Source organism: Salvelinus sp. IW2-2015, linkage group LG11 (genome assembly GCF_002910315.2).
Source record: "Salvelinus sp. IW2-2015 linkage group LG11, ASM291031v2, whole genome shotgun sequence".
NCBI lineage: Eukaryota > Metazoa > Chordata > Actinopteri > Salmoniformes > Salmonidae > Salvelinus > Salvelinus sp. IW2-2015.
The window spans coordinates 22,675,394-22,701,899 of record NC_036851.1 but is presented as its reverse complement, the minus strand read 5'-3'; the positions used below and the strand labels follow the sequence as shown (position 1 = coordinate 22,701,899).

The 26,506-nt window shown below is 41.8% G+C and overlaps 1 protein-coding gene across 2 annotated transcripts in view; it reads left to right on the top strand.

Annotated features, from left to right (window-relative positions):
* The window catches only part of LOC111969993 (immunoglobulin superfamily member 21-like), a 270,568-nt gene that overhangs the window by 53,566 nt on the left and 190,496 nt on the right, over positions 1-26,506 (top strand). The gene's annotated exons all lie outside the window — the stretch shown is intronic.

Here is a 26,506-nt window from a genome sequence, read left to right as displayed (position 1 = left end):
CTTATATGTTTTATTGTGATTTATCAGGAGGTGCTGCAGCAGCCTCACCATCTCTACTTCCCGCAGCTATGCATTTATTTTAATTAATGTAATATTTCTATTGGTGCCTGATATGAGAGCTATCCATTTTGCTTTCAAGGGCCACTTTGTAAGCTTAGTTCCGTGCATTGATATAGATACCCTCTTCTATCATTAGGCAAAGCAAAATATGTTTTCCTCATGCTCAGGCAAAATCAGTATTTGAATTATAGCTCTTATACTTACCCTTCAACTCCACTTAAATTTAAAATAGTAAAGCCATTTCAAATCGAATTAAAGTTTATTGGTCTCGAACACAGATTTGCAGACGTTATCGCAGGTGCAGCGAAATGCTTATGTTTCTAACTCCAACAGTGCAGTGATATCTAGCAATTACAATGATCAAACAGTAATATAAACTAGGGTACCAGTGAGGATGTCCTACACTGGACAACTTGTACAACTGTTGTTAAGTCATTATTAATAATCTGCCAATTTTTAAGGGGGATCATAGCTATATTCAATAAATGTAAACTTTATCATGGTCTTGATGGATTTGTCCAAAATTGTGTGACATAAAAGATTGCTTTTCTGTCCTTGCATTTATGACAGTGTAAGTGGTTGACAAATCATATATTAATCATTAATCATTTAAATTGAACATTGAACTTGAACCCTGTAAGAATCCTGGATCTAGCTGTTGGACAGTTCTTTGTATAAAGATCTCAGAAATGCAGTGAATATCTACAATTTCGGGTCTCCTTATGTTATGGGGTAAAAACAGTTTTCATGGGCACACAAATCCAAAATAATACATGCGATTGCAAAATCGAATGCTTCTAACCATAATAGTCACCTTATCTTGATACTTAACCACAAATCGATACTGTCCAACGTGGTTCTTCAATCATTATGCATAACATTTGTTGGATGCACATTTGGTGACCAGCTGATTAGTTACTCATCTAATCCAGGAAATAATTTTCTGAATGACAGTCAAGTATGATCAGCTGTTGTGAAAGCGCATGTGATGCAACAACAGCCCAAATGCTGGAAAAAATGTGCTTGTGAGGAATGTCCAGAATACTTGTTTCTCATTCGTTATGCAGGTGAAGACAGTTGTAGCTGGATCCACATTGGCTCTAATATCCCTAGTGAATTGAAGGTGAATCATGAGTTCATGTTTTCATATGTTTTGTGTCTCGGATTAGACAAAGAGTGTACTGTTCGCAGTTGTGTAGGATAGACTATTGCGCAACACCCAACGTTATTCCTATGAATTATTCTGGAAATAATGACAACAAATTACATAGCCTAGTGGGCTTATTCACAATATGTTCTGGTAATGAAATAACATGACTAATACATTTAGATTTCCATGTTACACCTGTAATTTTTAACAATACAAGGGGCTTGAAGTATCATACTTTAACTTTAGCTCAATTATTCAAGGCCTACCTTGAAAATCAGATTTTTCCTCAATTTGGTGCTTGAACAGTCCTTTAAAAAAAGTAAATCTATATTAGGTTCTAATTGTGACCAACCACCTTGATTCGGGTCTTAGGTAGCAACATTTGAAATTATGTTTTTAACATTGGATAAAGCAGAGACACAGAGCTACAAAAAAGTTGATAAACTTGTCACCTCAATTTTGAGAAAATGGTCTTTGGAATGTTTTGGTACTACTACTGGAGAGCTCTCCTTTGACTACACCCATTCAGCATTGTTCACACCCCTCAAGCCAGCCCCACCCATCTCTTTAAGGATTCACATGTGAGGTCATGTACTAAACAGTGAGTAGTGTAGTAAAGATTAAGACTAATAGTGTTGAGATAAGGAAAAATTCCAGGTAAACAGAAAGTTAAAAATATAAAACATAAAAATATTTAATAAATATTAGATGACGCTTATGCAGACACACTAAATTGATGGGTCATGTGAAAGAAATGCTATAACCCCCAACCACATCTTGATAAGTGGATGGGTCTCTGCAGAAGGTGTAAAGTAAACGGAACAGCCAAATGGTTACTTGCATAGTAGCAATATCAGAAATAGATAGTGTCAATATAAATAAAATATTATACAGTATGTACAAGAACAATAATGATATTCAGTGATAGATGAGGTAGTTATATGCCTACAATCAGGGGTAAAGTTGCTGAGCAGCGGGATACATGTTTTTAATAGTATTAGCAACGTATAATGTTGGGAGAGAGTCATGTGACTAGAGGCACTGCAGATAGTGCTGATGACTGGTCCATCTGAACTACGCATGAACAAGGGAATCTATATTCGGAGAGCCTGTTTCTGTCATGCCCTTGACTTTGGTGCAGGGCATGTGATGTCCATAGCCTCTGTCACAAAACTTCCTGATGTTCTCAAAAAGAAAAGTTTGTCTAGCTGTGTCCAGTCCAGGTGGTGCTTGAACAGGCAGACCATCTACGGGAAGACGGATGTCAGTGTTGCGCAGCAACTGAAACCTGGTCCCGACTGAGTTCGAACGCTCCTTGGGGACAATAACACCAGGCTTCAGAGTATCGAAGCAGTAAAACTTGAAATAACAAAACAAATTGAGAAGATATTACAACTTTGCACAACATCAATTCACCTCCCAAGTTTAGATAAGAAGAATAACCTCATACAATGCAATGAAACTTATATTCACCTGAAGTGCTGGTACTGCTTGATCTGTGGCAGCGGCTGTTGTCAGGTGTTGTTGCCAGCCATAGCTTTCCACCAGCACCATCCTCCAGTCCAACGAGCTGTGGGATGTTGACGACCCGCAAAACACCAGTCTCAACGTCAACATTGAAGAGGTGACTCGGGGATGCTGGCCTTCTAGGCAGAGTTCCTCTGTCCAGTGTCTGTGTTCTTTTGACCCTCTCCACTGTGGCCCCGTCGATGTGGATGGGAGCGTGCTCTCTCTGCTGTCTCCTGTAGTCCATAATCAGCTCCTTTTTTGATGTTGAGAGAGAGGTTATTTTCCTGGCACCACTAATCCAGGGCTCTCACCTCCTCCCTGTCACGTTGGTAATTAGGCCAACCACTGTTGTGTCGTCAGCAAACTTGATGATTGAATTGGAGACGTGCGTAGCCACGCAATCATGGGTGAACAGGGACTACAGGAGGGGGCTGAGCGAGCGCCCCCGTGGGGCCCCCGTGTTGAGGATCAGCGTGGTGGAGGTGTTGTTGCTTACTATCACCTCCTGAGCTAGTGATGAGCTTGGAGGGCACTATGGTGTTGAAGGCTGAGCTGAAGTCTGCAAACAGCATTCTCACCTATGTATTCCGTTTGTCCAGGTGGGATAGGGTAGTGTGCAGTCCAATGGCGATTGTGTAGTCAGTGGTTCTGTTGGGGTGTTATGTAGCTCAGTTGGTAGAGCATGGTGCTTGCAACACCAGGATAGTGGGTTTGATTCCCCGGACCACCTGTAAGTAGAATGTATGCATGTATGACTGTAAGTTACTTTGGATAAAAACATCTGCTAAATTGCATTTTTTTCGTGGGGGCGGGTGTTGGGTAAGGTGGAGGTGATATGATCCTTCACTAGCCTCTCAAAGCACTTCATGATGACACAAGTGAGTGCTACGGGGCGATAGTCATTTAGTTCAGTTACCTTCACTTTCTTGCATACAGGAACAATGGTGGACATCTTGAAGCAAGTGGAGACAGTAGACTGGGATAGGGAGAGATTGAATATGTCTGTAAACACTCCATCCATCTGGTCTGCACATGGTCTGAGGACATGGCTTGGCATGCTGTCTGTGCCGGCAGCCTTCAAAGGTTAACTTCTTACGGCTGTAAACCCGCTAACTGGATCGATATGACAACAGCCAGTGGAAGTGCAGGGCGCCAAATTCAAACAACAGAAATCTCATAATTAAAATTCCTCAAACATACAAGTATTTTACACCATTTTAAGATAAACTTGTTCTTAATCCCACCACAGTGTCTGATTTTAAAAAGGCTTTATGACGAAAGCACACCAAACGATTATGTTAGGTCAGCAACTAGTCACAGAAAAACCCAGCCATTTTTCCAGCCAAAGAGAGGGGTCACAAAAAGCAGAAATAGAGATAAAAATAATCACTAACCTTTGATGATCTTCATCAGATGACACTCATAGGACTTCATGTTACACAATACATGTATGTTTTGTTCGATAAAGTTCAAATTGATATCCAAAAAATCTCAGTTTACATATGGTCAGTAATGTTTTGCTTCCAAAACATCCGGTGATTTTGCAGAGCCACATCAATTTACAGAAATACTCATAAATGTTGATGAAAATACAAGTATTATACATGGAATTATAGATCCACTTCTCCTTAATGCAACCGCTGTGTCAGATTTCAAAAAAACATTTACATTTATGTCCAAATACCTCCTTTTGTTCGCGTGTTTAGGTCACAAATCCAAATTCATGAGGCGCGAAAAGTCAAAAAGTTCCGTTACAGTTTGTAGAAACATGTCAAACGATGTATAGAATCAATCTTTAGGATGTTTTTAACATAAATCTTCAATAATGTTTCAACCGGAGAATTCCTTTGTCTTTAGAAATGCAATGGAACGCAGCTAACTCTCACGGGGGCGTGCCTGAGTGAGCTCATGGCACTCTGCCAGACACCTGGTTGAAACAGTTCTCATTCCCTCCTCCTTCACAGTAGAAGCCTCAAACAAGGTTCTAAAGACTGTTGACATCTAGTGGCCTTAGGAAGTGCAATCAGACCAAATTCACTTTACAGTCTGTGGTTGTCTGGAGTCCCTGCTACTTGCATCTTGTGTCTGAGCCATTGAAATGCAACTCCACTTTGTCCTCATGCTGTTGTTTTGGCTCTTTGATTGCCTTACAGAGATCATAGCTGGTCTGTTTGTACACGTTCATGTTCCCAGTCACCTTGCAGCGGTTGAATGTGGTGGTTCGCGTCATCAGTTTTGCACTACTGCTGCAATCTATCAATTTTTTTGGGGTTTGGATGATTTCTAATTGTCACAGTAGGACCAACATACTCTATGCACTTCCTGATGAACCTAGTCACTGACTTAGTGTATACGTTGATACTATTCACAGATTTTACTCTTCTTAGATTATTATTTCATAATGCTGTGAGTAAACATATAGTGCATTCAGAAAGTATTCAGACCCCTTGACTTTTTGCACATTTTGTTACGTTACAGCATTATTCTCATCAGTCTACACACAGTGCCCTATAATGACAAAGCGAAAACAGGTTTGTAGACATTTTTGCAAATGTATATACAAAAAAAGGATTTAGACCCTTTTGCTATCAGACTCGAAATTGAGCTCAGGTGCATCCTGTTTACATTGATCATCCTTAAGATGTTTCTACAACTTGATTGGAGTCCATCTGTAGTAAACTGAATTGATTGGACATGATTTGGAAAGGCACACATCTGTATATATAAGGTCCCACAGTTGACAGTGCACGTCAGAGCAAATACCAAGCCATGAGGTTGATGGAATTGTCAGTCGAGCTCCGAGACAGAATTGTGTCGAGGCACAGATCTGGGGAAGGGTACCAAAAAATGTCTGCAGCACTGAAGGTCCCCAAGAACACAGTGGCCTCCATCATTCTTAAATGGAAGAAATTAGGAACCACCAAGACTATTCCTAGCGCTGTCCACCCAATCAAACTGAGCAATCGGGGAGAAGGGTATTGGTCAGGGAGGTGAACAAGAACCCGATGGTTGCTCCAGAGTTCCTCTGTGGAGATGGGAGAACCTTCCAGAAGGACAACCGTCTCTGCAGCATTCCACCAATCAGGCCTTTATGGTAGAGTGGCCAGATGTAACCCACTCCTCAGTAAAAGGCACATGACATCCCGCTTGGAGTTTGCCAAAAGGCAACTAAAGTACTCTCAGACCATGAGAAACAAGATTCTCTGGTCTGATGAATCCAAGACTGAACTATTTGGCCTAAATGCCAACCGTCACATCTGGAGGAAACCTATCTCCATCCCTATGGTGCAGTATGTTGGTGGCAGCATCTAGTCAGGATCGAGTGAAAGCTGAACAGAGCAAAGTACAGAGAGATCCTGAATAAAAACCTGCTCCAGAGAGCTCAGGATCTTAGACTGGGGTAAAGGTTCATCTTCCAACAGGACAACGACCCTAAGCACACAACCAAGATGTTACGGATACAGGTATCCTGTGAGTGTATCCTGTGTGTGTGTATTTATTTTCTCTCCTTCTCCCCTCACAGATGGCAATCATCATTCCCCAATCAGTCACCAATCAGAAGACACACCTCCTCCTGTTTCCATTACCCAATCACAACCCCTTTCCCTTGGTTTAAAAACCCATTCAGTTGTTTTCTCTGGAGCTCAATCTCTCTGTCATGCAATCTCTCTGTAGATCTCTTGTTTTTGCAACTACATGTCACTTTGTCCGTTACCTTGTGAGTATTGTTTTTGTTATGGTGTTTGACTGTTTGCTTGATGGTGGGAAAAGGGGGTACCAAGACAAGTTTCCAATGGGCATACACTACCCGTAGGAATACTTTGTCTAAGAACACTAGTTATAACTGGGCGGACCACCCACTGTATTTTTGGTTAGTTAGTTAGCTGTATTGAAGTAGGCTAGTCTAGCTTAGGGTTGTTTTTGGATATTTGTTTCTTTCCTTGGGTCCAGCTCAGCCCCTTTTCCTGCCCCCCTTTACCGTGTGTTTACAAATAAACCATGAGTGTTTGACGGTAATTTAGTTGTCTGTGGTTTTTCGTTCTCACTGTTATGTTTTCACTATTATACTTTGCATGAGTTATGTTACGGGTCTCGTTACCATCCCCTCTATACTGCTGGGCCAAAGGGATTCGTAACACAGACAATGCAGGAGTGGCTTCGGGACAAGTCTCAATGTCCTTGAGTGGCCCAGCCAGAGCCCAGACTTGAACCCGCTCTAACATCTCTGGAGAAACCTGAAAATAGCTGTGCAGCGATGCTCCCCATCCAACCTGATAGAGCTTGAGAAGAATAGGAGAAACTACCCAAATACTGGTGTGCCAAGCTTGTAGCGTCATAGCCGAGAAGACTCGTGGCTGTAATTGCTGCCAAAGGTGCTTTAAGAAACTTTTGAGTAAAGGGTCTGAATACTTATGTAAATTTGATATTTCCGTTTTTTTTTTWTTTTTTATAAATTAGCAAGAAAATCTAAACCTGTTTTTGCTTTGTCAGTATTGTATGTAGATTGATGGGGGGGGAAACAATTTAATACATTTTAGAATAAGGCTTTAACATAACAAGGGGTCTGAATACTTTCCGAATGCACTGTATGTAACACTTTCACCACAATGAGTTTTTAATATGCTATAATGAAGAGACCTCCATGGTAGTTTTAATAGCCTAGAGCTACACTACATCTGTACCATTTTCAGGCATGGCACATTATATCATGAGTTTATACCCACGATATATGAATTGACTCGTGTCCCTGTAAATTAAAATAACATGGGAATAGGACCATAAAGAGATCATGGTTATCTCAATTACAATTATCAGTCTGAAAATTTGCTATTCTCTGCTCTTCTGAATTGACAGTGAGTAATTTATAGACAATCACAACCAATTTGTGACACTTGTCACATCTGGTTTGCTTGATGGAGGAGGAATTCTAGTCAGCAGTACTCCAATCATCACCCATGCCTCTATAGAATAGTGTGCCTCATATTTCTGTCATGTCCATTGTTTCCCTTAGGTCACAGTGGGGTGACACTCCTACTATTGAAAATGTATTCGAGGAGGATAGAACAAAAAATCTTATGCTGTGTTAATAACTGACTTGTGCAACGGTTTGCTCTACCATTTCCAATTGGGAAACAACATTCTAAAATACCAAATAAAACAGATTCATTTCAGCAGATAAGTCAAAAGTTTGTACTCAGAGCGCATCGTGAAACTGCAGACTAGCGACTAGAGACAGGAAGATTAAAACACTCTCGCATCAACGGAAGACTATTTTCAAAATGTATTTTTCAAGATAAAAATGTGTCTCCAAGCTCCCTTTTCTCACACAGACAAATGTTTTAATTTAGCTGTGCTTTGCAAATGTTCCTGTATGCAAAATAACACAATTTCAACTGAAGCTTGCTCGATCAGTTTATTTCAAACAACAAAATGTGAACTTGGTGCCAGAGGCAGGGGGTGAATACAAAACAGCCACCTTCCTTTGGAGGGAACATAAAGGATAGGGTACAGCAGAAGAGTACAAGGTATCACTTGATTCAAAGTCCCCACTGGATAAAAACTGGTTGCATCAACGTTGTTTCCACATAATTTCAACAAAAACATCTATCTGATGACATTGACTCACGGTGGAAAACTGATTGGACTTGCAATAAGTCATCAACGTAAGGGAATTTAATATTTTTTCACAACTTTTAACATAAATCCGATGGCATAGTGACGTTTTTTGTTGATTTCATGTTGAGTACACGTTAGTTGACATCTCAACCAAATGTAAATCAAAACTAGATGTTGAAATGACATCTGTGCCCAGTGGGTCCTCTCCATGTAATGGATCATTTATCTGTTAGACAAAGCAGGGGGGAGTTGGGGATAACATTATTAAGGTGGGCAGAATATTACCAAACTGTGATTGTCTGATAAACCTTTCTGATTTATTTGACTTAGATCAGTGATACTTTGATACTTTTTAAACTGTTTTTGTAAGTTTACAACTGTCCCTCTCCTACAGTCCTTGACACACAAATTACAGCCCTCAAGGAATTGCCTCAAAAATGCCAAGCCTTGCACCGTGGTCTCCTTGTCTCCAGCAATGTGTCACATTGTGCTGAACCACCTCATTAAACCATATAAGTGAAGTGGCTGTCATGGTTGACACAGGTGTGCCTGAGTCCAGGACAGAATTGTGCTTGTGTTGGCACCCTGTCTTGAATCATCATGATGATGTGGCCGGTGACACTTTGCTTCTTGAAAGTCCAATATCTTGAAAACTTGACTATTGACATGCAAAACTTTTGGGACTGTGTCAACAGTGGACTATTGAGTGGATTTCCAGGTAGCCTAGCAGTTACGAGCTTTGGGCCAGTAACTGAAAGGTCGTTGGCTAGAATCCCCTAGCCGGAAAGGTGGAAAAATCAGCTGTTCTGCCCTTGAGCAAGGCAGTTAACCCCCATTAACAACAGCTTCCCAGACGCCGATTACGTGGACGTCGATTAAGGCAGTCCCCTGCACCTCTCTGATTCAAAGGGGTTAGGTTTAATGCGGAAGACAGATTTCGGTTGAATGCATTCAGTTGTGCAACTGACTAGGTATCCCTTTTCCCTTTCCTCAGTCAAGCCAGGATTTGCCGACGTCTGTATTTCTGCCCTAAACTGTGTTCCTCTGTGTGGGATGGAGAGAGACGAGAGGATACAAGGAGATTGATTGGCAGATATTTGTGTGGTCTCACATCACTGGCTCCCAAAGAGCAGAACCCTAATAGCTTAAGTTAAGTGTGATTTCCTTGGAGACATGGTAAAAAGTATATTTTGGCAAGTGAGTAGACATCAAATGACTCAATGAATCAATTCATGTGCCAAATTGAAGGCATTTAGAATATGTTGTTTCATCATAGCTCGCCTGCTGTTGCTCATTACATTTATTTTTGCACCTTGAAATGCTCCCTGAATCTCAATTATTAGATGGTGTACTTCCCATTCATAACTAGATCAGGCATCATCCTATATACTGCAGTAATGTCTTTCGCAGTTATTGCTGCTTATTTTTTGACTAACTGTCCTATTCTTAAATGGGATAGTCAAATGGAGTGTTGTATCCATTTTGGATAAGCAGTTTGGTTTTTCAATGAATGCTGAGTGGCCAGTAATGTATTGCAACAATGTTTCCAAATTACTGCTCTGCAAACAGTGGGACTGCAGATGCTACTTTGCCTGGTGCCTTTCTCAGCTGAGTTTCAATGATCCATTATCTCCTCATTACATCCATTTGTCCATTTCAATGTAAATGTTCTGCTCGCCAGACCAGCCGTGCCGGCCTTTGGAAATTTATTGAAAATGAAATTATAGGGATTTCAACCATTGTGCCAGCCTCCATTGTTGCTGGTATATCTGTGAAGACCTTTGAAAACAAAGTCTGAATGAATATATTCAGAGATTTTAAGTACAAGCTGCACTTACTCCGAACAACAGACCACTTTCACTGAAATGAGCAGAAAATACATAATATGTTCAACTCTAATATTTTAGCAGTGCTGGAATTACAATATGAGATTAGTCCCACATGCTGTAAACAATTAGGTTCATTAGCATGTGTTTGTATCATTTTGTTAGAACATGCTTTCATATAGGAAACAAAGGAAGTTATAATGATTCTGAATCAGTAGTCTACTAATAATTTCTCTGCAAGCAATTGCATTACACTATGCTCTCTAGCTCCGAACAATGATTATTCCAAATGAGTCATGAGAACCACAGGACAGCTCTATCCATCATTGAGTTCAGTATGCCACAGTCTTCCACTAGCCCCCTCGGTTAGGTCTGATGAATCTAGGTACCCTTTTTTCTGAAAGAATTATGACATACTGGGTTATGTGTTCCACTCTGGCCCTGCACTAGAACCACCATATTTCATGACTTGGAAGCAAACTTGTAATAACAAAGATTTCAAAGGAAATCAGCCATAATAGTGAAAGTACTGTTTGGTTAGTCACAATGCCCTACCCCTTATTACAATGTTGTATTAGCCACTCATGATACATTTTTCTGTATACAGTAACCAGGTATGAACAAGCTCTAACAATTTGTCAGTCAATAGGCCTACATTGCTTTTTCAAAACCCTTTCACTCTAAGCCAATTTTTTCTATAGTGCATTGTATATAATGGGAAATACAGCAGTAAGTATGATTGGATGTAGCAAAGTTAGTCTACTACAAGGGCTAGTCCAAGAGCATTATCTCCCCTCAGTCAAACTGTGTATTTTCAGGTTTCATAATTAATGCACAGCACTACTGGGATGCTCTACTTTCCTGTGGTTGACCTAAAGTGGTTGACAGGTCAGACCCAAGAAAATTAGTCTTGCTGTCTGACCACTCTGATGGTATCTGTATTTTTATGTAACCTATCAGATTGAACCAGGAAAGCTCTGGACCTCCAAAGTCTCTCACAATACTCTAGTAGACCAATAAGGCCTTGCCCAGAAGTGAAGAGAGACACAGGAATATAAATTAGTGACCATGTCGTTCCCCATCTGTAGACACGTCACTCAATACGCACTCCGTAGCATCATTACCTGCTCTTGATCCATGAAGAGGTTTCATCTGAATAGGTTTCCATGGTAATGCTTTTGTGAGTAATTTGTTAAATAATTTAATTACCTGCTCTTGGGGCCCTTTGGTATCAGACAGATGAGTGTGGAGACACTCCTCACATCCATTCATCTTGTCTGGAACACAGAGGTTTATTCCTGCTCATTAGAGGTGTACTTACGCGCTAATGAGGAGGCAGGAGGGACGCTGGCTATGGGGTGGAGACGTTCAGCGGTCACTTTATTTTTATTTGAAGGTGACCACCAGTTCTTAATGTGAGTTCACTGCTCATAGTGTGTGATCAGACTCCCCTGAGCTGTTTAACCCAGTACTGTGTCAAAAGGGTTGGATGAAATGAGGAAGACACATTTCAGTTGAATGCTTTGTTGCTGTCTCTCCGTTCCTCTCCTCCTCTCCCTACATCTGCTTCTCCTTCACCAGTGCTGAGGTGTGTGCGTGTGAAGGAGAATCTCCCTATCGTGAATAATGTGCATCAACAGCAGAGGTCGAATGGAATGGGTTTCTAGAGATAATGACTGGAGTGATGGTACCTGGGTGCCACCAGATTGCAGAGTGTCTGAGCCTGTCATAAAGCGACAGAGGAGGAGGGCTTTGGATGCTCACTGTGTCCTTTAGCCATTATGAATGTCAAGCGAGGACAATGTCAAAACAGTCCTGTTTTTCATCCCCTCCCTCCCTTCCTCCACTGCTCCAACCATCTCAAGCAATCCCTTTGTCATTTTCTCCTTCACCCAAGCAGAAAAAATCCCCCAGTTCATGCAAGGGTCACGCATCTATATACAGCATTTACCTTACACACTCAATGAGTGATTGATGGCCAATTCGGGCAGCTCAGTGTCATCATCTTATGCAGCATATGTCCTGAGCTAATGTTTATTGCGTCTGTCTTCCTGTCATTGGCTGACATTGATGCTCCTTTCCTATGCCACAAAGTCAAAATTATCTCCTCAGTCTCCCCTGTAGTCTGGTAGGCCTCCCTCGACTGTTCTTTATCTCCTACTGCTACATGTTTACAAGCCTCAAAGGAGCCCATGTCAGCGGTGAGGAGGAACAGGGGCAACACTCCTCTCCCCCTTTACCACCACACTGCTCTAAACACTGAAATGCTGCTCAAATTGCATCCTATTAAAAGTCAATGAGGCGTTGTCACATTATTACAGGCCCCAAACCTGACAGCTCGCAAAATAATCTATCAACAGACATGCCCATGAGTCACTTTGTTGCTTTTGCAGTGAACAAGATGAAACTTGATATTTGGGACAAGCAAACTAGTGTGTCATTTTGAGGTTGGGGACATCATGGAATGATTATTAGATACAAAATAAGGTGAATAAATGAAATGAGGGCAGATTTGAAACTGGAAGCCTATTTCTTTTTTTTTACCCAGGTGAATGTGTGTATAGTGACTTTGCAGGCAGGTGGAATGGATAGTGGGAAGAACCAGAGAGAAAACAAAGCCTACGTACAGTATGTGTCAGGTCTCTGTCATCTCTCCTAGTATCCCAGTGACCTTCACTGGATATGGCTAGTCTGGATGGCACTATCACAAGCTACCACAGACAATCATTATTATTTCCACTCAATGCTCCCATTCAGCTGTAAAGGTGTGTCCTCGCCCAACAGGGCCTCGGGGAGGGGACGCCTTGCCATGGAGAGAACTAAATGATGTATTGATCTCTCAATTCTTCTGGTGACTTAAGTAAGGATTACCTCATGAAGACAATTAAAGGACCAATTAGAAAATCTATGAAATGTGAACCTTGGATATCAGCCTCTTCTGCAAAATAACCAATTAGTAGAAGCATATCATGTAGCCTATTGAGCTCCATCAAAGCAGTGTGTTTGTGTTAGAGTTTAGGAGTATTGGCTTAGCTCCCTCATCCCTTTTTACATCCAGACCTTTGTTGGCCTCACCCAGCCTCTCTACCCTCACGACTGGCCAGTGGGCCCCTGGAGCTGCAGCACCATGGAGCCCAGGGAAAGCTCTCTGAGAGCAGATGTTCACACCTGATTGCTCCAGTCTTCCTGACAGTAGCCCAGGGCCTCTATGGGATGGCTGACCTTGTGGAGAAGTTCAGCGCCACGGCAAGGATGCGTAATGTGTTCCTTATTTAGGCTGCTTTTGTCAGCAGGAAGCAGAAACAAAAGAGCATCCCCAGTGAACCTACAGCAGGGATTTTCATACATTTTATCCCCTCTTGGAAATGCTTCTTACCTGCGCATATTTAGGCCTCTGTATCAGCTTTGCTCATGTTCAGTGCTATAACCATAAGCGCATGCTGCTTTTACCAAAGTTAGCAGAAAGCAGGGCGTTAGGTTTTCTGAATGAGCAAGTCTAGGTGTCAATAATGAGAAGAGATTGTGAGAGACCCCTGTTGTGTGCAGGGGCACGGGGCCTGTCTGTCATTGCAGTGGCTGACAGAAAGGGTAGCTGTCAGAAAGGGTAGTTCTCTCCGAGAAAGGGTAGCCGTGCTTCTACACCCGCATTGCTTGCTGTTTGGTGTTTTAGGCTGGGTTTCTGTACAGCACTTTGAGATATCAGCTGATGTACGAAGGGCTATATAAATAAATGTGATTTGATTTGATTCTGTAGCACAGTGCTGCTGAGGGAGAGGCAGCTGCCATTCTAAACTGGCTCAATGTAATAATATACACCATTGTGCAGGAGCTTTTATACAAAGCAACTTACAGTCAAGTACATCTTTTTTCTTCATATGGGTGCCCCCAGGAATCAAACCCACAACCCTGGCAGTGCAAGTGCCATGCTCTACCAACTGAGCCATACAGGACGACGTATTTAAAACGTTCTCTGGACCTTAAATTGTTTCTGTGCTCAGACTTTGGTTATTTGGAAGGGACATATTTTTCTGGCAGATATGTATTGTTTGAAACAAATTCAATTATTTATGACACGCTGAAAATAAATAAGCACAAACACAAGCCAAAGAAAATAGTAGCAGTGTAACCATCAAAAGTAGCCAAGCGTTTAGCAGCCTCTATGTGACACATGTACCTGTCCTTTGACGCTGAAATCCCCTCATCGCACACAATTATTGCCTTCTCAAAGGCGTGAAAGGAGCTGTCAAAAATAATATTCTGTTTTGATGTTGCTGTAAAGAGAACTTTTAAGATGTTTTTATTGAACAGTTTACAGCTGCAGTCGCTGAAGTAAAATACAAAACAGTGTCAATTTAAGACATCCAGACAAAACACTACTCATTTAAATCAAGACCATCATGCAATTATTGCAGCTGGAACTTACAGCGTTTTAGATATATGAAACAGGCAATCAAAATATCAGTAAAAAATATAAAATTCCCAGTTTATTCTACAAAACAAACTGAGGTTTTAAAAATAGCTTCTATTTGACTCAATTCCATGACGTACAGTAAAGCATTGGATGCAGTTCAATGGATGATTATTATAATTCACCAATACATTTCTTGGTAGTCCCCAAATATTGCTATCAGGTTGTAAATCACAGGTGGCCTGGTACATTGTTTGCTGCCTCCACCCTTTCGGGATGCACTGTTTCAATTACAAAAAAAATTGGGACAAAAACTGACTAATGTAACTAAGGCTGGGAATGTCAATCCAATAGAAAATTTCAGGATGTGTCCTTGGGTGGGGCGCTTGACCCTGGTTGCTCTGGATGGGAGCGTCTGTTAGATGATTGAATGTTATGCAATTTTGAGCAGCTTCACTGCAGGTGAATAATATACTACTCCTAACCAGTTCTGCTAGGGTGAGTAAAATTATCAGAGTGAGGTATTCTCTCATTTGTGTATGGAAGTAGCTAGCAAGCTAGCCAACTTTAACCAGTTATCTTGGGTGCTTGACTGCCACTATGGAACGCTCGAATCAAGTCTACTCCTCGGCCAGAGCGTCCAGTGTTAATAGTGCAGTGTGCGCAAGGACAGTGAACGCTCTAAATTTACGAACAGACAGTCTGACAATGTTATGATTTACGAACGCAGAGCACACTGCAGGCAATATACGAATGCACCCTTAGTTGTCAGTCAAATATATTGGCATTGACCAAATCGGCAGGCAAGTTCCCATTCTATTGTCAAAACGTGGGTTGGGAAAAGCATGCATTGGCAGGCAAGATGCAGAAGGATGAGCAGGTGTAGTGAATACTCAGGGAGAAAAAGGTGTAGATTGACTCGCAGAGCACAGCAGGTGTTTATTTCGCCTTCGCAGAAGGCAGGAATCCTGGTCACACGCAGGCAATAGTCATACACCGGTAGGCATGCAGGTAGGAGAAACAAAACTAGGACTGAATGCTATAACTGGTTCTCACAAACGAGCTAGGAAAAGGCTTAGTAGAGTCAAAACAAACAATACCTCACAAACAAAAATGAAAGACAGGGCTACGTTCAAGAACACAAAGAAACGGGGCTATGTTCAAGAACACAACAAAACAGAACACAAGGTTGACTAAGAAAATAAATGCAGGCTACTATTCCACATCGTTTAGAATTGCAATTTTGATGGCCAACTAGCTGAAAAAGTTTGAGGGTTTATCTAATGTTGCCTTATTAGATTTTTGCTTATCTCACTCTGGCTTGTATTAGCTGTTGATCTTGTTATTGTGCATAACTGAGGGAAAGAGAGCCTACCTTTTTCATGGTTGTTTGATCAATAGGGCCATAAAGTTCCCAAATGTAAGAGCACTCCCGTGGTATTTACTGTATATATTTGCAGAAATACATTCAGGTGTATTTTGTGGCTTTTGTAGAATGTGTTCAAATTATCTAAAGTCAAGCTATTTCTATGGCCTGTAAACAAATACACAGTACAGTTCAAAGAGAATGATGGAAGGCCTGTGGCAAATGGCTTATTTGCTTAAAGGCTTACTGTAGCTCTGATTGGCTATGGCACACCAGTCTGCGTAGATGCCGGTCCTGGACGCGACAGTTTTTTTTTATTAGGTTTTATTTACTGCGGTGTCTGTTAATTGTCCAAACGCACGGCTGATTTTCCACTCTATATTGCCATAGAATTTTCACAAATTCCTTACTCTACAGTACGTCATTCCCAAACATTCAATACATTTGTGAAAATGACCATATTTAAGTGGTCGCTTGTCAGAAAATGTAAAATACGGTGTCATATTCTTCCTGGGGGTTTATATGAACAGATTTGAATAAGATTTCATGTGCTAAAACACTGTCAGTTACACTTAAAGTGCCTTGCTTGGTCTAAAAATCACCAGTCTTTCATATGTTTTGTGTTTGATTGCAACCAACACTGGCAGCAACCAACTACATGCTCTGCCTCCCTCTGTTTATAATTATTCTAAATAAGTACACAGGGAGTAGGAACTGTTTTTATTTTGGTCCAAGTATCCACTAAAAGAGAATTTATAATAATTAGATTTTCTTTTTTGTCTCAAGGTGAATTTGATTAACCATTCATGTTAGTTGCTAGTACACGGTATGACTCAACAGGCTGATATGCAGCAAATTGTGGAAGATTCTTGAAATATATCAAATAACGGTTGCGGAATGTTCTATTTTCAGCCATTGTTTTATTTCAAGATGCAGGATGCTTCAAGATGTTTTCTTCCATATCAACATGAGTGCAATGGTGTGCTTTCTACATACAGTGTGCCTCCGATAATATTTCACTAAGGAGAGGGACTATAAGGATAAATCAATGTATATATGATAACAATTTAAGCCTAACTTCCTGGTTTTAAACAGTTCCTACAGGATGAGAACTCCCAGTATCTTTGCCAATGCATCTTTTTTGTATGAGTTGTGTTTGAAAATGTTGACTATCAGCCTGTGTTCAATGCAACCATATTATCAGCCATAGGCATTTTGTCTTGGCAGTGAGGCTCCACTGGGACATAGCTCAGGCTAGTGACAGGGTCCCTAGAGAAGACCACCTGCCATTAAACATGGAGCTCTACAGAAATGTACACAATTAATTTAGAGAATTAACATATCCCATGTTAATATTAAAGAAATAATTAAGGTATCCGGGAATCATTATTAGCCATAATGGTAATTTGTTCTTTAGTTGGGATTGATTGGCTTTGTGAAGCCACCTGCATTGTAAGAGGCACTTCACAAATTGTTCATTTGATTTGAACATTGATACTTTCTCTCTCACACACACACACACACACACAAAAAGAGAGAGAGAGAGACACTTCAGCAGTTGAATCGTGACGCTGGTTGCTTCAGCTTGAGGATTAGCGTGGTTTGATTTTACGGTTACATGGGAAATAAAGATGTCGTAACAGGGTTTCTCAGACATTGATTTGTGAGATGTACTGTAGAGATGGACATGGATGTTTACTGTCTGGGTGTCTCTGTAGATCTACTGTACATGATTACTCGAGTCACGACCATCAGATTGCTACAGTATAACATCACACGGTTCATGGTTGTTATAAGGGGGTAACTCATAAGCCAGACACTTGGAAATAAACGGTGGCTTCTCTTTATGAAAGACCCAATATAACTGTGTTACGCCTGCTCCCGCTCGAGGGCGCCAGGCGGGCCATCATTATGCACACCTGTCACCATCGTTACGCGCATCAGCGCTTCATGGGACTCACCTGGACTCTATTACTTTATTGATTGCCTCCCCTAAATATGTCACTTCCTCAGTTTCTTTCCGGTGTCTGCATTATTGTTGTTACTTTCCCCTATCCATACGCTGTCTGTGTTTGTATTATGTTGGTTATTTATTAAATCTTCACTCCCTGTACTTGCTTCTCGTCTCCCAGCATCTGTCCTCACAGAATGCAGACACCAATATTGGAAGCATCGTGGTGCCTCAGCTGGCTCGTTGGGCTTCCATGCCAGCTGGCTCGAGAGGTTTTCTTGCCTCGCTTGGCTCGGCATGCTCCCATCCCACTTCATGCCTCAGCCGGCTCATCGGGCTCCCACGCCTCAGCCGGCTCGTCGGGCTCCCACGCCTCAGCCGGCTCGTCGGGCTCCCACGCCTCAGCCGGCTCGTCGGGCTCCCACCTTCAAGCCGCTCGTCGGGCTTCCACGCCTCAGCCATCTTGTCCAGCTCCCACGCCTCGGCAGGCCCGTCAGGCTCGCCCAGGTGGGATGCTGGGTGGTGCCCCTAGGGGGGGGGGGCGGGGGGGTACTGTCATGCCTGCTCCTGCTCTCCCTCTCTGGCGCCAGGCGGCCCATAGTTACGCACACCTGTCACCATCGTTACGCGCATCAGCGCTTCATGGGACTCACCTGGACTATGTTACTTTATTGATTGCCTCCCCTAAATCTGGAAGCCTGACGTACCAGGCGGGTACGGCAATTGCACCGCCCTCAACTGCAAGGCTCTCCAGAGGGTAGTGCGGTCTGCACAACGCATCACCAGGGGCAAACTACCTGCCCTCCAGGACACCCGCACCACAGCACCCGATGTCACAGGAAGGCCAACAAGATAKTCAAGGACAACAACCACCCGAGCCACTGCCTGCACCCCGCTATCATCCAGAAGGTGAGGTCAGTACGGGTGCATCAAACCTCGGACCGAGAGACTGAAAAACAGCTTCTATATCAAGGCCATCAGACTGTTAAACAGCCATCACTGACGTAGAGAGGCTGCTGCCAACATATAGACTCAAATCTCTGGCCACTTAAATAAACTGACTTAATAAAGGTGTCCCTTTAAATAACGCCACTTTAATAATGTTTACATATCCTACATTTCTCATCTCATATGTATATACCCTATTCTACACCATCTACTGCATCTTGCCTGTGCCGCACACTATCGCTCATCCATATATTTATATGTACATATTCTTATTCATCCCTTTACATTAGTGAGTATTTGTGTGTATAAGGTAGTTGTTGTGAATTTGTTAGATTACTTGTTAGATTTTACTGCATAGTCGGAACTAGAAGCACAGGCATTTCGCTACACTCGCATTAAATCAAATGTATTTATATAGCCTTTCATACATCAGCTGATATATCAAAGTGCTGTACAGAAACCCAGCCTAAAACCCCAAACAGCAAGTAATGCAGTTGTAGAAGCACGGTGGCTAGGAAAAACTCCCTAAAAACACCCTAGAAAGGCCTTCTGCTAACCATGTGTATGTGACCAATAAAATTTTATTTTATTTGATCTGTTACTTCCTCAGTTTCTTCTCTGTGTCTGCATTAATGTGGTTTTGTTCTCCCTGTCCAGACGCTGTTCTTGTTTTGTTACATGTCCGTTTATCCATTAAATTTTCACTCCCTATACTTGCTTCTCATCTCCCAGCGTCTGTCCTCACATGTATAACATATCGACACTCACTGTAGGATTTGCTATGTGGATATAGCACACATAGTGATTTTAAGGTAGATTTTTTCCATTAAGTAGAGCAAGCTGTCCAGTGCACCAGATACAAACAGAAAATAAAACGCTACAGACACACGCACTGTACGTCTTCTTTGATCTCATAAACCTGACAGATGTGATTAATCCATTCCTGCTTAGAGCCGTGCATTAATTTCCCCTTCCCTCCTAATGCAGTTTAGCCCAATTAACACAGTGGCTCTTTTACTAACAGTGTGAGGGAAGATGTGRATGTGTTAGGGCTGCAGTTGGCCGCTGCCAAGTGCTGAAGGAGATCCAAAATGGAGACATGTCTGTGAATACCAATGCTTCCCATTTCCCCTCACTAAAGGCAAGTGGTGATGGGGGAGTCATCTCTCTATCTTTTTGCCACTGCTCCATCTTCGTGCTAAGTTTGTGAACCAGCAGCTCTAAKAAATATAAACAAAAAGAGCTGCAGAAGCACTAGACTAGAGCTAGGATGGAGGAAGGTAATTGAGGTTCATAAGATTAGGAAAGTGGGTCTAACATAGTAAAATAAATTTAGCCAATTCAGCCCTGCAGAAAGCGAAAACTAGAACTGTCAACCAGTGAGATTCCCCCTCTATCTTGAAACACACTGGCTGGTAATATAATGGAACGTTCTCTTTTAGCTGTTGTCAGATTGTCCACTCCTCAATTCTAAAACTCTGCACTTTGATCCCCAGGCTCTGACTAGACTGGCATCCACTATTACTGTTATCACTGTCAGTTCTCTGTATTTCTAATCCTGAGTAGGATCCCTACAGGATAAAGACAAAGTAGCTCATCTCACATTCATACCTGTGGATCAGGGGAAGGAGGGGGGGAAGGAGGGGGGGGGGGGGTAGATATGCAGGTGAAAGGACAGCCGAATTATTCATGTGACCCCAAAGGTCATGAAGGCTGATTAATGTTAGGTATAAATGTAGCCACAGAGTAAATGTGTTGAAAGATGATCACACCAGTGTCTGTCTAATCAGTGATGATACCCTTGGTTCAAGTCAAAGTAGGTAGGACAGCTGTAGGGATGGGATGCATTGACATCCGTCAGGACACTGGGGGGAAAGACGTGTAGTCGATTTGCATAACCAAGAAGCAGTAATCTCCTTGTTATTGTGACATGTTGATATTGTTGGGTTGAAGGGTTATGATACCTGGCATGACTCCTATTTGCGACAAACATGTTTTGTTGTGTGTGAAAAGCATGCAGTATTTATATATGACCTGCTAAGAAGAATTCTGGTTTGGTTTCATCTCAGTTATATAGACATGCTAGATCCTCTGCAGATGTTCCTCACAAGTTTAAAACCTGTACCTATCATTTTAACCACAATAGCAATTCTTGCTTACAAGAGCAACTTTGATTCATTGTAGGCTAATCATAAAACACATATAGGCTACTGAAGTGTATGATGATTTCAGTCCAATAACACCCTTTGTTATCTGTCCTCTAACATTTCAGTGAATATTACCAACAAACGTGCAGTCATGAAAATTACTGTGTTGTAACTATGCATTTTCAGTCATTCTCCGGAAGTTACATGGCTACAGTACCTTATACAAGTACGGTAATAAGACTTTAAGATTTCTTACTTTCAATTCTTGCTATGTGACAATACTAGTTTCTGTCTTCACATGTAGCCCTCCCGCTCTGCCCCTGTTACTGAGGCCTGGAACTTGGTGTGAAGGTCACAGTTTTGGCCACCAGGCAGGACCTTCTATTTCCTACAATGGAGAGCAGAGGAGCTGCAGTGGCAGGCTCTAATCCTCTTTAATTTGTTTTCAGATGGGGTTTTGGAAATACCAGCCTGCTCCCTAAGCAGAGATCACATAAGAACGTGGGCAGGGACAGCTGTCTCCTCTTCAGGCAAATTTTAATACAGGTCCGCTTGCCGCTGCCTTCCCCCCGTAATGAATAATTCCAGCCTGGGCTGAGTAGTTACTTTGGATTTTGCAACCGAATTGAATGATATTCTCCACAATACAAAAGCATGGCAGGACTGGTTGTAGTCTGCAGTGTAGGAGAAATACAGAAGGAGATGACGGTGGGGGGTGGTTGTGATCTATCAGTATGCATGTGGGCCTCTGTTTGAATCAAAACAAACCCTGTAATTGGGTTTGGGTGTGCTCCTTTCTCCTTCATATGAAGGCAGAGGTTGAGTTATGAAAAAAGCTCTTTACTCTTCTCACCAGAATGCTTATGTACCTTGATAGAGGTGATTTGTATCAATGAGCAGAGCGTTCTATCTCTGCTCCGCCTTGCAATTCTTTTTCTGCGATGTGGGTGAGAAGAAGGCATAATTCTACTGAAGTGATGAAGCACATCTTGAGAGACAGAGGGGGTTTAAAAGCTGCTGAAACAAAGCAAGCCGGCAGCAGGTTGGCAACGCAGGCAGGAGGCTGGCAGTCTTTTAATCCTTGCCGCAGTGCTGATAAATCGGCATGCGTGTTTCATTTTTATCCTCCTCACCAGTTTGCCTGGCCCTTGAGTGATGAACAAACCCCCACTCGCCTCTCAGGCCCTTTGATCAAATATCCAACCCCAGATTACCCCCACTGCCACGCGACAGATTGGTGGAGGGGAGTGATGGGCCAGCAGGTGCATGATCCTGTGGTTCACTGGATCACTGGGGAGCGGTGCAGCTTAAAACACAGCCGGAACATTCCATCTCACTACCGGACACACCAAGATCAGTCCTCCCTAGCTAACCAAGCACAGCCAATAAAAMCTACTTGGGATCTCTTCTCTCCCACTCTTTAAAACAATGAGAGACAGAGTGCCTCAAGTGTTGCATCTGAACTCTGCTTGACCTGTTACCCGGGTGGCACAAATGGAGAGGTTAATCATGACTATTGGTGTATGGCCACAAAGACTGTGGTCCAGAGGTATAATAATAACAACTCTCGTTGTGGTTTGAATTGATGATAGAGCTGATTCTTTGAAACAGGTATGTTAGACCTGGTCTGGAACTAAAGCCTCTCCAACCTGTAACCCTATAGATCAAGAATTGTCCACCTCTGTATGGAACAACATGGGGAACTTCCCCTCCCTACCTCCAGGCTAAGAGCATCTGCTAAATTACTAAAATGTACAGAAAGTGTTGCTGTTTCACCAGATCTTAAACCAGATCTTTTCAGTCTTTGCAGTCCTTCTTTATTTTTTCTCCTTGTTGTATTTTGTAATAATCATAGCTGCACTGTTTAATTAGCCCACTGTTTGATGTCTTCCTGTGCAATATGTCAACCAAACCCTCAGAGTATTTTTGCATTTGGGAAGCACATAAGGCCAGGCACCGTGTCGTCATAGGGTATTTTTTCCCTTAATCACAATCAATTTTTACCCGTTCAATGTCAACACAAATAATACTTTTTTGTATATATTTTTTTTCCTGAAAGATTGTATTAACATATGCAAATGAGGACTGGACTTGTCCAGAGAAGATTGTTGATAAATACTTTTTCCGTCTTTGTATCTGTAAAATACTAAAGACATGTATGCAAACATATTTTTCCAAAGAAAATTTGATCTAGAATAAAAATGTACTAAATATCAACAATTCTCTCTGGGCAAGTCTGGAGAATATATATTTGGATAACCACACACWATTTGGTGAATGCAGATCATCCTGAAGCTGAGTTGGCATGTGGGAAGAGTCTGACTTTCGGGAAATGGCAGGTAGGACTTTACACTTGTGCCCATATACGGGTTGAAAATGGCAGATTTTGATCAATTGGAACGCCTAAAGTTGAACACAGTGGCTGTACAGTAGCATGCTATACATGACGTCAGAGCTCTGGCTCAGCGCTTTTAAGCACTGTATGAGTCTTGACTGACAGCCGTTCTGAATTTGAGCATCTCGCGTGATAAGAAGTTGCCCCCATCCCTCCCGCTAATTGGGCAACTAATATTTGTAAATGTATAATTGAATGTCATACAAGCAAGCCAAACACCTGTGAGTAAAAATGTGTTCTTCCATATGATAAAACTCATGTCATATACAATGTCAACATGTATGATCACTATGGTTGATGTACAGTTACAAGATGTCATGGCATCATACCCTGGGTCGTTCTGAACAGAATGAGCCTATGTTTGTCTACAGTATGTGAAGAGAATTTGCAGCGGCACACGCACCTGAATTCTTTCATGACTTTCTATGCGCACCACAATTATCTGTTTCCCTGAATTGCATTGTGAAAGCTTAACGCTGCAATATCATCTTTTATGACTTTGCTAGTCATGTTGGCAATAGAACAAGCTTTCAAATGATGCCCATGTGACTCAGATTGTGATTTATAATGGGCCGTGTTTCAATTGCATGAAACAACAACAGTAATTGTGTGATGGCAGGGATGTAGAGTTGTGTTCCTAACAAAACTACTACAAGTTTGCATGCTCTAGCTCCTCAACGGCACAGCTAGGAAAGCTCAAAAAAGCACCTTATAGCTGAAGACTCTTCTTTGAGTCATAAAAGTGCATTGAAATTACTTAGGAACTCTCCACTTGGAGACACCAGTTAGTCCTCTCACTCAAACCCTTGTAAAACATTTTTTTGTCTCATGTTGCACCTGCCCCCAAATAATATTCGTATTATGTAACTGAATGTATCTAGAATATTTTCAGATTTCTTTGTCAACAAATGCGTCAAAAAGTACAGCAAATATAAAATGGACATAACATCAACAGTGTAATGTTTGGATTCAGTCCTGCGTCAGGTGAACTGTTGTGTCCTCACATTTGGTCTAATKATTTCCCCATAATCTCCAAACTGTCCCTTTCAGCTGCTACCATGGCTATGCATTTCATATTTCTTCTGTAAGAAACATTTCAATTTAGCCCCATCCATATAGGCCAATTCCTACCAGTGTAAAAGGTTAAAGACAAGTACACTGAACTTAGACTTTCAAACGCCAGTATGCTTAGACCCAATCACTATCTCTTCAAATTAAGTTACTAAATATAGTCCAGTGGTTAACATTMTCTATGAATTGGGCTTTTCAGTGATGTGTAATCTAATTCAGTGAGCTTTGAAATGATTGATGTATGTCAATTTTAAAGCAGTTAAAATCCATTACAATTTTGATAACGGTAGTATGATAAACTAAAGAAAATATACATTTTCATCAAGTTTTTAACATTTTTATGTTTACTTTTTGAAAATACTAATATTAAATGGAACAAAATACCATCAAATCTCAAACTTGATAGGTAGATTCAAAAAGAAATCATTTCAGCCTGGCCCTATAGAAAATAATTTAAGTGTTTTGTTTTGTTGGTTTTTCCTGTGAAATAGTCAGCATCCGCTCTCTCATTTTATAAATTGATTCCAGCACCCCCTAAGCTGCATCATGATTGTGTAGGCGTAGATTATGCGATCCAGTTCTTCATTACGTCAGGCACTATGTGTCTTTTCTGTCCCCATTTAGATGGAGAGTGGATAGAGTTTTTTTACGGTGGTGTCTTGTAGCATTGCTTCAGTATGAGAGGGAAGTACACATGCAGGGCCATAAGCAAAGAGACAAGGATACAACTTCAGGGAAGTTTGTTTTGGGGGCCAAGCGAGTTAATAGAAATACATTATACAGCGCAAGGGAGATGAGCACTAGCAACACTGCAAGCCGGCAAGGCTCACTCAGGCACACTCGAAACGCGGTTTGATCTCTTAATTGAGGCCAGTCCCCGAACATTGGTTTTTCTATTCTTTGGACACATCAAGACATGCTGGAAATACATTGTTTTCACCCTCAGTAGTTGTGTGGTTTTTAACTGTGAAAGACTACTTACTGCCTGTGGTCTTTGGATGTGACGAGTGTGGTACTTTATTTAGAGTGAGGCATGAAAGAGAAGGAAGTGAGAAGAGCACACCATTGGAGAGATTGCAAATGAACGGTGAAACAGGGTTCACTCTACTCCATGAAATGTAACAGCAGCAAAACAGCAGAAGAAAAAACAAGAGAAATAAGAAAGAAGAGAGGAAGCTATATACAGGGTCAGTGCCAGTACCAAATACTGGAGTATTGAGGTAGATGCAGTATGTACAGTGGGGAGAACAAGTATTTGATACACTGCCGATTTTGCAGGTTTTCCTACTTACAAAGCATGTGAGGTCCTGTCATTTTTATCATAGGTACACTTCAACTGTGAGAGACGGAATCTAAACAAAAAATCCAGAAAATCACATTGTATGATTTTTAAGTAATTAATTGCATTTTATTGCATGACATAAGTATTTGAACACCTACCACAGTAAAGAATTCCGGCTCTCACAGACCTGTTAGTTTTTCTTTAAGAAGCCCTCCTGTTCTCCACTCATTACCTGTATAACTGCACCTGTTTGAACTCGTTACCTGTATAAAAGACACCTGTCCACACACTCATCAAACAGACTCCAACCTCTCCACAATGGCCAAGCCCAGAGAGCTGTGTAAGGACATCAGGGATAAATTGTAGACCTGTACAAGGCTGGGATGGGCTCCAGGACAATAGCCAAGCAGCTTGGTGAGAAGGCAACAACTGTTGGCACAATTATTAGAAAATGGAAGAAGTTCAAGATGACGGTCAATCACCCTCGGTCTGGGGCTCCATGCAAGATCTCACCTCGTGGGGCATCATGATCATTGAGGAATGTGAGGGTCAGCCCAGAACTACACAGCAGAACCTGGTCAATGACCTGAAGAGAGCTGGGACCCACAGTCTCAAAGAAAACCATTAGTAACACACTACGCCGTCATGGATTAAAATCCTGCAGCGCACGCAAGGTCCCCCTGCTCAAGCCAGCGCATGTCCAGGCCGTCTGAAGTTTGCCAATGCCCATCTGGATGATCCAGAGGAGGAATGGGAGAAGGTCATGTGGTCTGATGA